This window comes from Ahaetulla prasina, chromosome 4, assembly GCF_028640845.1.
Source record: "Ahaetulla prasina isolate Xishuangbanna chromosome 4, ASM2864084v1, whole genome shotgun sequence".
Lineage (NCBI taxonomy): Eukaryota > Metazoa > Chordata > Lepidosauria > Squamata > Colubridae > Ahaetulla > Ahaetulla prasina.
The window spans coordinates 130,277,994-130,291,897 of record NC_080542.1 but is presented as its reverse complement, the minus strand read 5'-3'; the positions used below and the strand labels follow the sequence as shown (position 1 = coordinate 130,291,897).

At 38.9% G+C, this 13,904-nt stretch overlaps 1 protein-coding gene across 12 annotated transcripts in view; it reads left to right on the top strand.

Annotated features, from left to right (window-relative positions):
• The window catches only part of PARD3 (par-3 family cell polarity regulator), a 734,935-nt gene that overhangs the window by 477,415 nt on the left and 243,616 nt on the right, over positions 1-13,904 (top strand). The gene's annotated exons all lie outside the window — the stretch shown is intronic.

The following is a 13,904-nucleotide window of genomic DNA, read 5'->3' as shown; positions in this document are numbered from 1 at the left end:
AGAAGACGCCTAGAGAGTGCTTGGAGATCCAGCCGTTCCGAAGCTGACCGGACACTAGTTAAGTCTTACTCTAAGACTTACCTAGTGGCACTGAGGGAAGCGAAGCATTCCTACGCTTCCTCCCTCATTGCGTCGGCAGATAACCGCCTGGCCGCCCTGTTTCGGGTAACCCGCTCTCTCTTTCATCAGGAGGTGCGGGATGACCCCTTACAGGGACGGGCCGAGGAGTTTAGTGGTTATCTATACAATAAAATCGTTCAGCTTCGGGATGGTCTGGATCAAAATTGGGATGATCCAGGTGAGAGGGCGGAGACTCGTCTTGTCGAGATTATTTGGGATGAGTTTGACCCTGTGGCTTTCGAGGACATGGACAGATTGTTGGGGAGGTTGCATGCCACCACATGTTTACTGGACCCATGCCCCTCCTGGTTGGTGCTGGCCACACAGGAAGTGACATGAGGCTGGCTCCGGGGGATTATCAATGCTTCTCTGTTGGAAGGGGTTTTCCCTGCCGCCTTGAAAGAGGCGGTGGTGAGACCCCTCCTCAAGAAGCCTTCCCTGGACCCAGCTGTTTTGGGAAATTATCATCCGGTCTCCAACCTTCGCTTTGTTGCGAAGGTTGTTGAGAGTGTGGTGGCGCGTCAACTACCCCAATACCTGGATGAAGCTGTCTTTCTAAACCCGTTCCAGTCTGGCTTCCGACCCGGATATAGCACGGAGACAGCTTTGGTCGCGTTGGTGGATGATCTCTGGAGGGCCAGGGACAGGGGTTGTTCCTCTGCCCTGGTCCTATTAGACCTCTCAGCAGCTTTTGATACCATCGACCATGGTATCTTGCTGCACCGGTTGGAGGGTTTGGGAGTGGGAGGCACCGTCTATCGGTGGTTCTCCTCCTATCTCTCTGACCGGTCGCAGACGGTGTTGACAGGGGGGTGGAGATTGACTGCGAGGCGCCTCACTTGTGGGGTGCCGCAGGGGTCGATTCTCTCGCCTCTCCTGTTCAACATCTACATGAAGCCGCTGGGTGAGATCATCAGTGGTTTTGGGGTGAGGTACCAACTGTACGCTGACTACACGCAGCTGTACTTTTCCACCCCAGGCCACCCCAATGAAGCTATCAAAGTGCTGTCCCGGTGCCTGGAAGCCGTACAGGTCTGGATGGGGAGAAACAGGCTCAAGCTCAATTCCTCCAAGACGGAGTGGCTGTGGATGCCGGCACCCCGGTACAGGCAGCTGCAGTTGCAGCTGACTGTTGGGGGCGAGTTATTGGCCCCAGTGGAAAGGGTGCGCAACTTGGGCGTTCTCCTGGATGAACGGCTGTCGTTTGAAGATCATTTGACGGCCGTCTCCAGGAGAGCTTTTCATCAGGTTCGCCTGATTCGCCAGTTGCGCCCCTTCCTTGACCGGGATGCCCTATGCATGGTCACTCACGCTCTTGTTACCTCCCGCCTGGATTATTGCAATGCTCTCTACATGGGGCTCCCCTTGAAGAGCACCCGGAGGCTGCAGTTAGTTCAGAATGCGGCTGCGCGGGTGATAATCACTCTATCCACTCCTGCGCAGACTGCACTGGCTACCTGTGGTCTTCCGGGTGCACTTCAAGGTGTTGGTCACTACCTTTAAAGCGCTCCATGGCTTATTTATTATTTATTATTTATTATTTAAATTAGTGCCAGGGTACTTACGGGACCGCCTTCTGCTACCGAATACCTCCCACCGTCCCGTATGCTCACACAGACAGGGGCTTCTCAGGGTGCCGTCCGCCAAGCAATGTCGGCTGGCGGCCCCCAGGGGAAGGTCCTTCTCTGTGGGGGCTCCTACCCTCTGGAACGTACTTCCCCCTGGATTACGCCAACTGTCTGACCTTCGGACCTTCCGCCATGAGCTCAAGACCTATTTATTCATCCGTGCGGGACTGGCTTCATGATTTTTAAATTTTATAATTTTATATTTTTAGAGAGTTTAATTTAATTTAATTTAATTTAATTTAATTTAATTTAATGGGCCGTGGTGGCTCAGGCTGTAAGAAGCCTGTTATTAAAGCACAGCAGCCTGCAATTACTGCAGGTTCAAGCCCCACCAGGCCCAGGTTGACTCAGCTTTCCATCCTTTATAAGGTAGGTAAAATGAGGACCCAGATTGTTGGGGGGGGCAATAAGTTGACTTTGTAAGTATACAAATAGAATGAGACTATTGCCTTACACACTGTAAGCCGCCCTGAGTCTTCGGAGAAGGGCGGGATATAAATGTAAATAATAAAAAAAATAATAATTTTTTTTTTAATAGGATATTGTTTTATATCTCAGCCCATGTATAATAAGTTTTTTAATTGTTGTTTTAATTGTATATTGTTCTATTTTTTATTATGGCTGTGAACCGCCCTGAGTCCTTCGGGAAAAGGGCGGTATAAAAATCTAATAAATAATAATAATAATAATAATGTGGCTCCTCATTTTACCCATTTCGGAAGAATGGAAGACTGAGTTAACCTTCAGTCGGTCAGGATTGATCACCTGGCTATATTGTAGATTTAGCCTGCAATACTGCATTCTAACCACTGCACCACTACCACTAATAGGTGAATAATAAAACCAAATGCTCTAATTTGTCTGGTATATCTGGCCAAACTAAGACTTACATTTTATAGTCTTTATTGCAGACTTGGTAGTTATGCCCTGATGCACTTAAAACCCTGCATGTATTAAGAGCTGGGCTTCCTCTACATCCTGTGATGTGTATTTCAAGGATGTCCTATGCTAGTAATCTTGTTCTCTAAATCAGTGGTTCTGATCAGTGGTTCATTTTGATCTCAGGTCATTTTCACTGTATATTCTTAAAAATGATTGAGGATCTAAAGAGCTTTGGTTTAAGTGGATTATATCTATCGATATTTACTTAAAACTGATAAAAATGTAAAATATTTATTTATTTGATTTTGTGGAACTTGAATGGGTCTCGGGAATCGCATGGATCCCCAGACACATGTTAAGAGTCACTGCTCTAAATAATTTATGTCTATAATGTGAGTGTTGGGGGTGTATAAATATCTCTTTGAATGCCTACATGATACTTTTGTATGCCAATAAGTATCTGTTAGAGAAAACATACTGGTGAGATGTTTCCCCCTTCTCTTTAAATCTATTCTGCATATCAAATAGAAATCAGTATGCTGAACTTGTTTCATAGTATGTCACATGTGGATTCCATTCCCCTCCCTGTTTGGTTCTACATGATTCCCCATTTAGGTTTTCTGTTTCTAGTTGTCAGATCCTTCAGTTTCTTATAGTTTTTTTTTTTAACCACTGTTGTAGTCTCTCTTATGCTGTTAATGGTGAGTGTTGCTGTCATGAGGCTGCCAGCAAAAGAAAGCAAAGCTGAACTACTAGCAGTAAGAACGCTGGGAAAATCACACAAAAACTTAGTGTTTGCTTTTTCTCCCCTTACACTATCTTTCAAGCATTTGCAGTATATGCTGAAGGGGACATCAAATGGAATTTGGGATGAAACTGAAATGCTTTAGAAGTTTACTTTCAACAAAAAATAAAAGTATATTTTTAATATTCATGAAGTAGCATTTTACCGTTTGAATTTTCATAATGAGGTCATTGCAGAGCATAGTATAATGAAAGGAATACAGTATATTAGCAAATTCTGGACAATATCTGTAACATCACTAAAAGACAACACTTTTTTAAAACTCATTTATGCCAAATGTAAGTTAGCAATAGCACTTTGATTTATATACCACTTCATAGTGTTTTACAGCACTTGTAAGTGGAATATATTACAGAGCAAGTATATTGCTCCCAACAATCTGGTTCCTCATTTTACCAACCTCAGAAGGATGGAAGACTGAGTCAAGTTATGAACTTTTAGAAAATTTTACATTGATTCATTTGTTTTAGAAGACTGAGCATTGTAAGTTCTACAGTGTTGTTTTTTTCTGAAGCATTTGAGAATAGCAAATAATTATCCAAAGTCTCAAGTCACCAACCTACATAAGTATCAAATAGTTTTATGTCTTGCACTAAGATGGCACCCACTCAATTACAAAGGAAAGATACCTTGACATCAAACTTCTATTTTCTTATTCTCTGTGTTATAGGGAACCTAGTACAGTAGATTTTTAGACCCAGTGATTGGGATCTGGTCTTGACATTCAATTAATTAGAGAATATCAATCACATACCAGTTTTGAATATGAATTAAATTAGAAAATACCTGAGAAGGAGTACCTTGCCATAGTCAAGACGCTCAAGTTAAGTGGAGCAGAATTTGTTTCATTGTTCATATCCTGTCTTTATTATTTTTACAAATAACTCAAGGCAGTGAACATACCCAACTCAAAATATATGTAGATGTTTCCGCCTTCTCAGTTGACCTGATGGGAAACATGACCAGATGATTTAATTGATGATTTAATTCTACTTTATTGTAAAACTACATTAACAGAACTTTACATGTCTTATTCCACAAATCTCCCATCATCTGTTTTACAGCCTGGGTTTTTTTTTTAAACGAGAAATGTTTATATTAGGTTTACGCTGAACAGGGATTCTCATGCATGCTCCATCTTAGAAAAGGGAGACAGTTTTGTTGTCCGTTTTCCAGGAATCAGAAAAAGATCGATACAAGGGGACTTGAGAATTATATACAAGCCATGAATTCAGACTGTTCAATCTACCACTGAACTCTGACTGCATTCATATAAAAGGATAATGATAATGAGTCAAATTTGATAGCCTAGGATTGTATGGATTTAGGCAGGGATGGGCTGCTGGGGGTTTGGGAGAACCTCTAGCTAAGATTCTGTGCAGTTTGGAGAACCTCCAAATCCCACTCCTGACTGGCCCCGTCCATCCCACCCTCCCACGAGTCCCCAGGTGGCCCGTTTTGGATGCAGATAAATACAAGGCATGTGCGGAGGCTTGGGCAGGGCGAAAAATGGGCCAACCTCTGGAGCATGGGGAAGGCAAAAATGCTTCCCCCCCCCGCCATGGTGCAGGAAGCTGACTAGGCCACGCCTGCCATGGCCACGCCAACTGGGCAGAGAACTACTTGCTAAAAGTTTTGAAGCCTACCCTTGACTTTCATTATGCCTGAGCTAAATGAAAGTGATCTGTTAAACTGACAATGAAAGATATTCCATATTTCCTTTTTAAAATACCAATGAAGTATAGTCAGTGTTTTTTTTTAATCATACTTAAAATGCATGGAGTGCTAGTCCAACTGAAAGTGTGTTACCTATTAAAATATTCTAGAGCTAGTCAGCCCACTTTCTGCATTGCTATCATTTTGGCTTTGTGGGTTTCCCATATGGCAGTTCAGAATCAATATTTTAAAGAATTCAGTCTAAAATGGAACAGATGAATCTTCTGCTTAAAGCATGTTGATTATTTTAATGTGTAAGAGATCAACTGCAATATAAAAAACAGTAATTTGTCATTGCATTGCTGTTTCGGGATAATTATTTTAATCTTTTTTCAGTGTCTGTAAATAAATTGTTAATTATGATATGAGAAATGTATGCCAATTAATCTTTGTCCTGTTTTTCAAAAGTCAATAGAGTATTTTGCATTTTGAGTTGTATTTTTCTCTGTTTTTCTCAACCTATGACCTGCTTGTTAGTTTCACCTGTAGTGATTTGAGAATACTTTGCCAACGAATATTAGCTTCAGGGATTGAGTCTTAGTAGACCCCTGGGAATCCAGGAGAATGGAAAGAAAATATATTTTTGATGTGACTTTTCACAATGAGCTGAATTTCCGGATGTATTACAGGAGATTGTAAGAGATTGCTGTGTACTAATTTAATCAAACAATATTGTTTATCCATTGCATATACAAAAAATTGCATACAATATTTTACTACTTACTGGTTACTAAACTTATAATTAGCATATTCAAAGAATGTGTACTATATTGGTAGCCTTCAGGCTATGACTGTTTGAGGTGAATGACACGGCTAAATGAGCAGTATTTGGTGATGTCACAATTTAGTCACTGGCTTGAATTTACGTTATTTGCAGATTCCTCTGGTTTTGTGATCCCTGTTTCCGATCTTTCATGCTGGCTTCCCATAAGTAAAATCAATCAGGAAGCCAACAAGTAAAATCACAAGTTGCTCCCATAAGTTGGTCCGCTAGCTTTTTTCTAGATATCTCAGGCAATACATACAGGCAAGCTCAAACTGAGAATCAGAAAAGAAGAAAAAACAGTCAAGACTCCCAAACACTGAAATTATTTATGAAGGAAAAGGTCCTTGATGCAAATGCTGGAATTCGGTATGTCTACTTTAATGAAAAGAATGGCTAGGGGTGACATGATATTAGTGATCTTACTATTTAGACAAGATAGAGGATAACCCTTAACCAGAGTGAAATGTTTAATGCACAGTCAGTCAAGAAATGAAAAATAATGGGTTGAGAGATCCATGATTTTATATCCAAGCAAGAGTTTCTTGAAAAACTGTCTCATAAGCTATGTAACGTGTGGAACCCAACATTAGAATAGGTTGGTTTATATCCTAAAACTTCCCTAGGGTGCTCCAAGGGACATTTTGGAAGCAATTAAGGTCACCCACATTGATAGGATTGTGTTTAAATCAAATCTACATAAAATTATAATGCAAATATTAAACTTTGCTTGAAGAAAAATTCTAAGCATCATTTGTTTGCCTCACTATATATTTAAGTTTGCATCTCTAATTTATACCACAAAGTAAAATCCATATTAGCATAAACTGGGTTCTACTATTTCATACAGAAGGAAGATATACCTTTCTTTCATATAGCCATCATGGAATAGAAACTATAGGAAAGTAATGAGGTATTTCTCTTCCTAAATTCTTATCACATAGTATAGGTACTCAAAAGTGACCACAGAGGAACTGTCATCTAGGTAGTTGGTAGAAAAGGATAGTTGTTTCCTCTAATGTTCCATCCTCGACTCGTGACTTCTCTGGAATTAGCATTGTTACCATTTATATTCTGGCTGTCTTCTAAACCAATGAGGGTCCTTGGAATAAAGTTCTGTGAAGTAGCCACAGTTACTGTCTGGGCTCTGTTCTCTTGCATCATTCATATTTTAGATGGAGCTATCCATCTCAAGCAGGATGAACCAGTAGAGGAACTTAGGCCTTTTCTCAGCTGGCTGTCCATTCAGACTTACCCCTTTGAAAGCAGCTGGGTTCATTTCATCTCTTAGTAAGGCCTGACTTTTACAAAGAGAAAGAGAGTGAATGTGTGAGAGAACAAAATATTTTTGGATGTTGTTTGTGAGACAGCTTCATTTGACACTCTGACACACGGATTTGGTTTTAGTAGCAGATTGTTTCTTATGATTCTGCTGGTTATCTTGTTGATAATTTTAAGCTTTCTGGAGGAATAATAGGAATTTTAGTCAAATCTCTCCTCCCCAGCTTTCTTCTTGATGTCCACCTGATTTGTTGAATTTCTGCTCTCTAATTCTTAAGCATCCTAAGACTGGTTGAAAGTCTCTTTACAAGTTTGTGTAGTTCCATTTTAAAGCCCTACATCCCAATTTGTTCAGGAGTCCCAAATTTAGGTTACATTGAGATTATGTATTTATTCAGATGGTCAGTGATGCATCTTGATCACGGCATTTAAGCAGGCCCCTTTACTATTTTTGTTGCAGATAAGCAGTAATACATGATGGTTAATAGAAAAGTTGAAACTACTGACTTTAATCCAAACCGATATTGTAAAAAAACAATATGTTTTAACTATTGGTACTGTTATTTTAAACTGTTATTTACATTGCTTGACTAACACAGTTTGGTAAAGGTAACCACCTGGCTTATTTCAAAACACGAATATTGCATATGATGAATACTTCTTTTATCGTATCATATTATTGGAATTGGTTTCTTATTACCAAATAGGGAGATATTAGTTGCTGATGAGGCTGGCAGAAGCATTCTCTGTGTTGATTGGGAATGTTATTGCTTTTAGAGAAAGAAAGGAAAATGCAGTCTTTTGTCTTCGAATAATGAGAAAGTGGTCATGTTAAATAGGAGGTACATCTATTTGGGTTGGGAGTTGAATGGTTTCAGATTTTTAAAGTGAAATCTTTTTCTAAAATAGCTTTTAGAAGATGGGAGAGAGGGATTCATTTTCCCCAAATGTGTTTAGTTTCTTTCTGTAGCTGTTTATGCAAAGGTTATTGGGAACAATAATGCCTAGAACTAATGCAATTACCCCTCAGGAATAGTTTTATCTAATACGCATTATCTGTTCTCTGCTTAATTTGAATCTCAGAATTAATCAGTGGAGTGTTGGTGAACGATCCTTTACTTGTGCTTAATTTGAGAGCAACTGTTAGCGCTGCAGTGCATCTCTGAATGCACCGTAAAGTGTTCCATCTATTTAATCACATACACTTGTTTCTTTGTGGATGAGTATCATTGGCTGTGTTTGAATCAAGATTATTTGATGGCATAGTTCTGGAAGTACATTTATTTTTAATAATAAAATTTGCATTCATAATATTTGGCGATGGTCTAGTTCAGCCCGGTGATGAAATCCAATTTTTTTCCCCTACCGGTTCTGTGGGCATGGCTTGGTGGGCATGGTGTTGCTTGGTGGGCATGTTTTGGTGGGTGTGGCAAGGGAAGGTTACTGCAAAATCCTCATTCCCTCCCCAGTCCTGGGGGACGGATATTGCAAAATCTTCGTTCCCAACCCACTCTGGGGCCAGCCAGAGGTGTCATTTGCCAGTTCTCCGAACTACTCAAAATTTCTGCTACTGGTTCACCAGAACCTCCAGAACCTTCTGGATTTCACCCCTGGTTCAGTCCCTTGCCTAGTACAGCAACTCACTATTAAAGAATCCAGCATCTCCTGAGGCAGTCTGTCCCATTGCTGGGTAACTTTACCTTTAGAAATCAATTCTCGTGTCTTTTCTTTAAGGTAGTTCTACAAGAAATACGTGAATTCTACTTTATCCACATAGAGTACAATAACAGAATTGTGAAAGTCTGACAGTGTTTCTTTCCCTTCCCACTTATTCCCAAGAGAGTCAAGGTAGGGCCATCTTTCTCATGCTTTCTTGTTTTCTTGAGTTGAGCTCATGTTTTACTAATGCAACTTTTCTGCAGTGTTTTAGCTGGAATCTGAGCAAAACAGACTAAAGAAGTGCTTTCTTCTGATCTTGACATTATTCTGGTTGATATAGCTGCATATAGAACTGCATATAGAATAGAACAACAGAGTTGGAAGGGACCTTGGAGGTCTTCTAGTCCAACCCCCTGCTCAGGCAGAAAACCCTACACTATTTCAGACAAATGGTTGTCCAATCTCTTCTTAAAAACCTCAGTGTTGGAACATTCACAGCTTCTGGTGGCAAGTTGTTCCACTAATTAATTGTTCTAGTTGTCAGGAAAGTTCTCCTTAGGCCTAAATTGCTTCTCTCCTTGATTAATTTCTACCCATTGTTTTTTGTCCTGCCCTCAGGTGCTTTGAGGAATAGCTTGACTCCTTCTTCTTTGTGGCAGCCCTTCAGATATCGGAACACTGCTATTATTTAGTATTTAGTATTTATTGAATTTTTATACCACCCTTCTCCGGAAGGACTCATGTCTCCCCTAGTCCTTCTTTTCATTAAACTAGACATACCCAGTTCCTGCAAACGTTCTCTATATTTTTAATCTCCAGTCCCCTAATCATCTTTGTTACTCTTCTCTGCATTCTTTCTTAGGTCTCTTTTTTGCAGCTGCCTCACGGTTCTGGCTCAGTCCACGGATCATATTCTTTAGTTTGTGATGCACCAAGATACTCAGTTTTTTTAAAGATGTAGATTGCTGCCCAATATAATAGCCCACGTTCTATGTTTTTCTCCCCAAATGTAGGACTTAACGTTTTCCCCTGTTGAAATCCATATCAGTTTCTCCTCCATTCTCCCCAGCCGTACCCAATTTAAATCTTACATCAGTCTGCATGGTTTGATGAAGTAAACTGCAGCCCGCAAAAGCTTTTTAATAAAATGGTTAGGAAAAAAAATCAGATTCTAAATTTTTTGCTATCATAGAATCAGAAGGGACCCTTCCTATTGAATCTTAATAGTATCCTCAAAGGTATTTCATAATATACAAGTCATTTGTAAACATATTATACAATGGAGCTCTGGTTTATGCCTTCAGCAGTTCCTTCCAGCTTGATACAGAACCACTGATTTATTTATTTTTTACTACAATCATTCAACCATCTATTTAATGATAATATACGCTAGCCCTTACCATCTTGTCTATTAAAATTTCCTAGGAGAATTGCAGAATGCATTGCTGAAATCAACATTTACTATGTTCACTTCATTCCTAAAGTCAACTAAACTATTGGAAAAGATCAGGTTGCTTGGTGTAATTACTCTTGATAAAGCCATGTAGCTTCCTGTCAAGTGATGCCTTCTTTTCAAAAAGTTGTGACAACTTAATAATCTGTTTGAGAGTTTTGCCTGATATCAACATGAAACATATTCTAGAGTTTTATCTTCAGTGCGTGTGCAGAACTGATTTACAGTATGATCCTAGGCATGTCTATTAGAAATAAATCATACTGAGTTACCACCCTACGTAACTCCAGAAGGAATTCTTCCAAAATTATCATTGCATTCTTAGGAAGTTTAAAAAAGTTTAATTTGCAACAAAAGAAGTCAAAACTGTGCCTTTAAATTTTTCTGATAATTGTAAATAAGAAGATAACCATTGCAAGTATAACCTTTATCCTTCTCACCAATTGTTCTCTTGATTTTATTTTGTATCCCCTTTGGCAAAAGGTTAGTATCTCACAATACATTACAATAGTCTTTGATTTACAGTTTATTGATTGATTGTTCCAAGTTACAATGGCAGTATAAAATGTGACTTATGACTGTTTTTCACACTTACAACCATTGGACATCTCCATGATCATGTGATCAAAATTCAGACGCTTGGCAACTGACTCACATTTATGATGGTTGCAGTCCTAGTATCATGTGTTCACCTTTTGTGACTTTCTGACAAGCAAAATCAATGGGGAAGCCAGATTCACTTAACAACCATGTGACTAATTTAACAACTCAGTGATTCACTTAACAACTATAGCAAGAAAGGTCTTAAATTGGGCAAAACTCACTTAACCCTCTCAATTTTGGGCTCAAAATATGGGCGTAAGTTGAGGACTACCTTTAGTCATTTTATTTATTTCTTGTCTAAAATTCTGAAGTAGCAGTAACTTGGATATGAATATGTGTCCAGACGATCAAGTAATTAATTGATTTAGTTGGATAACAAAACAAATAAGAGATAATACCTTGTAGTGACATCATCATAGAAGTGGAAAGTTTCTCTTAAGTCAGTGTCATTTGTCTTGCATTGCTTAGGTTATGCAGACTATGTGTGTCAACACAGATATTTCAAACTGCTTCATGTTTTAATTATTACCAGGTAATTGCTTACACAGCAACTTAACAAAACATTCATTTAGCCATTTATAACATTAAGCTAAGTCTCTAGCTTTCTCAGTCTAACGTTTTCCACATAGATTGGGACTATAATTCTCCAAATTTCCAGCCAGAATTTCTTTCAGTCATAGAAAGTTCGGCTATGCCTTAGTATCAAGAGCAGATCTTTGTAAGCTTTGGCTCAAACCTTTCCTCCTCTCATTTGTACCTATTTCAAGTACCCTGTATGACTTGTTAGAGTTTATTCAGAATTCATGGGGTCACTATAAGTCCTTGCTAGAAGAGGAAGACAATCTTTAACTTAAATCTTAATGCAGCACACCCTGGGATGCACTTTAAGATGGAAAAAAGCTTATGCATTTTCTGGCTAGGGAATACTCTGAACAAAACAGAACTATTCCCTCTGTAGCTTTGAGTACCGTTTGAAGAGAATTCTGCCAGAACAAATCAAAGTCAGTATATCCTGAGTGTAAAGTCATAGAAGACTAGCTAGGAGAAAAAAGGTAGAAATCTCATGAGCTTTGTTCATGTGCTTTGCCTGTCAAACGAGTTTGGGGTATAGATATCACTGGAGAATTACAAGCCTGGATTTGCCCAGACTGTCCCCTAAAAATCCAATTATCACATTTGTATACCCTTCTCCACAGGACAGATATACTTGAGGCTGTCATTTCATCCTCTCAACAGACTTGTGAGGTAAATTAGGCTGAGATGTAGTTGTTAGTGAAGTAGGTTAGGCTGAGAGAATAGCTCTCAAGAGAAAGACAGATCATACACTGATAATAATTGCATTTCAACTCATATATTGGATTTATGTTATTCCAACTCCATCTTGTCTTCTGCAGCCTACCCTCTCAAACTCTGCTTCAGAGGGTGCAAAGGCCTGAAATGTGTTCAATGCAACTTAGTTCTGGCTGTTGAACAGCTTTTGCAAGAAATTAAAAAAAATCCATGTTTCTATATTAAACTAGAATTGACAGTCATACACCCAGCATAACATTCTCTTCAAAATAGCATATTAGAGAATGGCATTCTCTTCAAAATGGCATATTAAGAAATTCGTGCAATTTATTAGGCAGTATTTGGTTAATGTCCAGCTTTAGATGATGACCAGATTCAGTGTGCCGAAAATCTGTTTTGTCCACATAAGTTTCTCTTGCATTTTGTACTTTAATATATCTGCCATCTTTCTGAATGAATGAGAAATGTTACGGCCATTTGGAAACATGTATGTGTCTTTCTGCTTTGAGGGGAAAATAGAGGAACATTTCTGGGAGTGCGAATTTGCCCTATAGCAAGCTAGCCAGTAAAAAGTTGTGTAGGTACAACATCGATTGTCAGCCTGGTGTCCATTACATCAGTCGAAAATGATAAAAGCAGCTTGGACCTGCTATTGCTATTTTCACCTTCTGACTGACATTGCCTCTGTATCAATATGTGTTTCAGTTGCTGGGAAGGCTACCAAGTAAGAATGGAGAAAAGATAAGAGTAATACAACATGGCATAGGAAGCAAAAGTAACATGGGAGTGAATGTGGAAATGTGTGGGTTATCTTTGCTGTGAGCTGGGGAATAAGGCAGTTCCAAAATTTACCCCTTCATGCCAGTGCTGTGGGTATCAATGGTATATTTTAATTTAAGACCAAGAAGTCACCTATACAGCTTTTATCACTCGCCAGATTTTATTGCAATTACATACTTGAACAGCTTCATTCAGCTGAAGTGACTTTTTCTTAGAACAGCAGTTCTAAGCAGAGTATTGTGAAGTTATTAATTATTTCAGATGTGGTATATGATACTATTCTTGAGCGAGCTGAATTGTGTTGTTCAATCATTGCACTAAATAAATTGATGGGGATGTTTTATTTTATTTTCTGTTGATAAAACAAGATGCAATAAATTTCTTCTGCAGTTCATTAAATTGCTAAAATTGTATCAACTTATTTTGATTGACACAGTGAAGTTTTTAATTTAGAGCACATCAAGATCAAATGGAAGTTATTGCAATCTTTTAACTTCTAGATTACAAATGCCACATTTCACAGTTTTGGTGGTGCTTAACTTATTTTTTAAACAATTTTTTTAAAAATATGGTAAAGTAGCTCCTGACCCCATTATTTTTAAAAATTTCTTTAAATAGACTTCCCTCCCCCTCCCACTTGCCGGCGCTTGTGTGTTCCTATGATCAAGCAGATGGCGATACAATGGAATGTATTGATCCTTAACCAAAGTAGTGTTTTGCTTTAGTGGGGAAAATCATCTTTTTTCTTCAGATTTATTTTTACAAGCAGAGTGCAGAGGGAAACTCTCTAGTTCTAATCTTAAATGTGGATCCACTGCTGAATTGAGTCATCACTTTCTCTTTTGATATTAGCAAAGAAAACACATTACACACAATGGCAAATGTCTCTCAAAGGAGACACATATAAGTTTCCTAAATAAATAC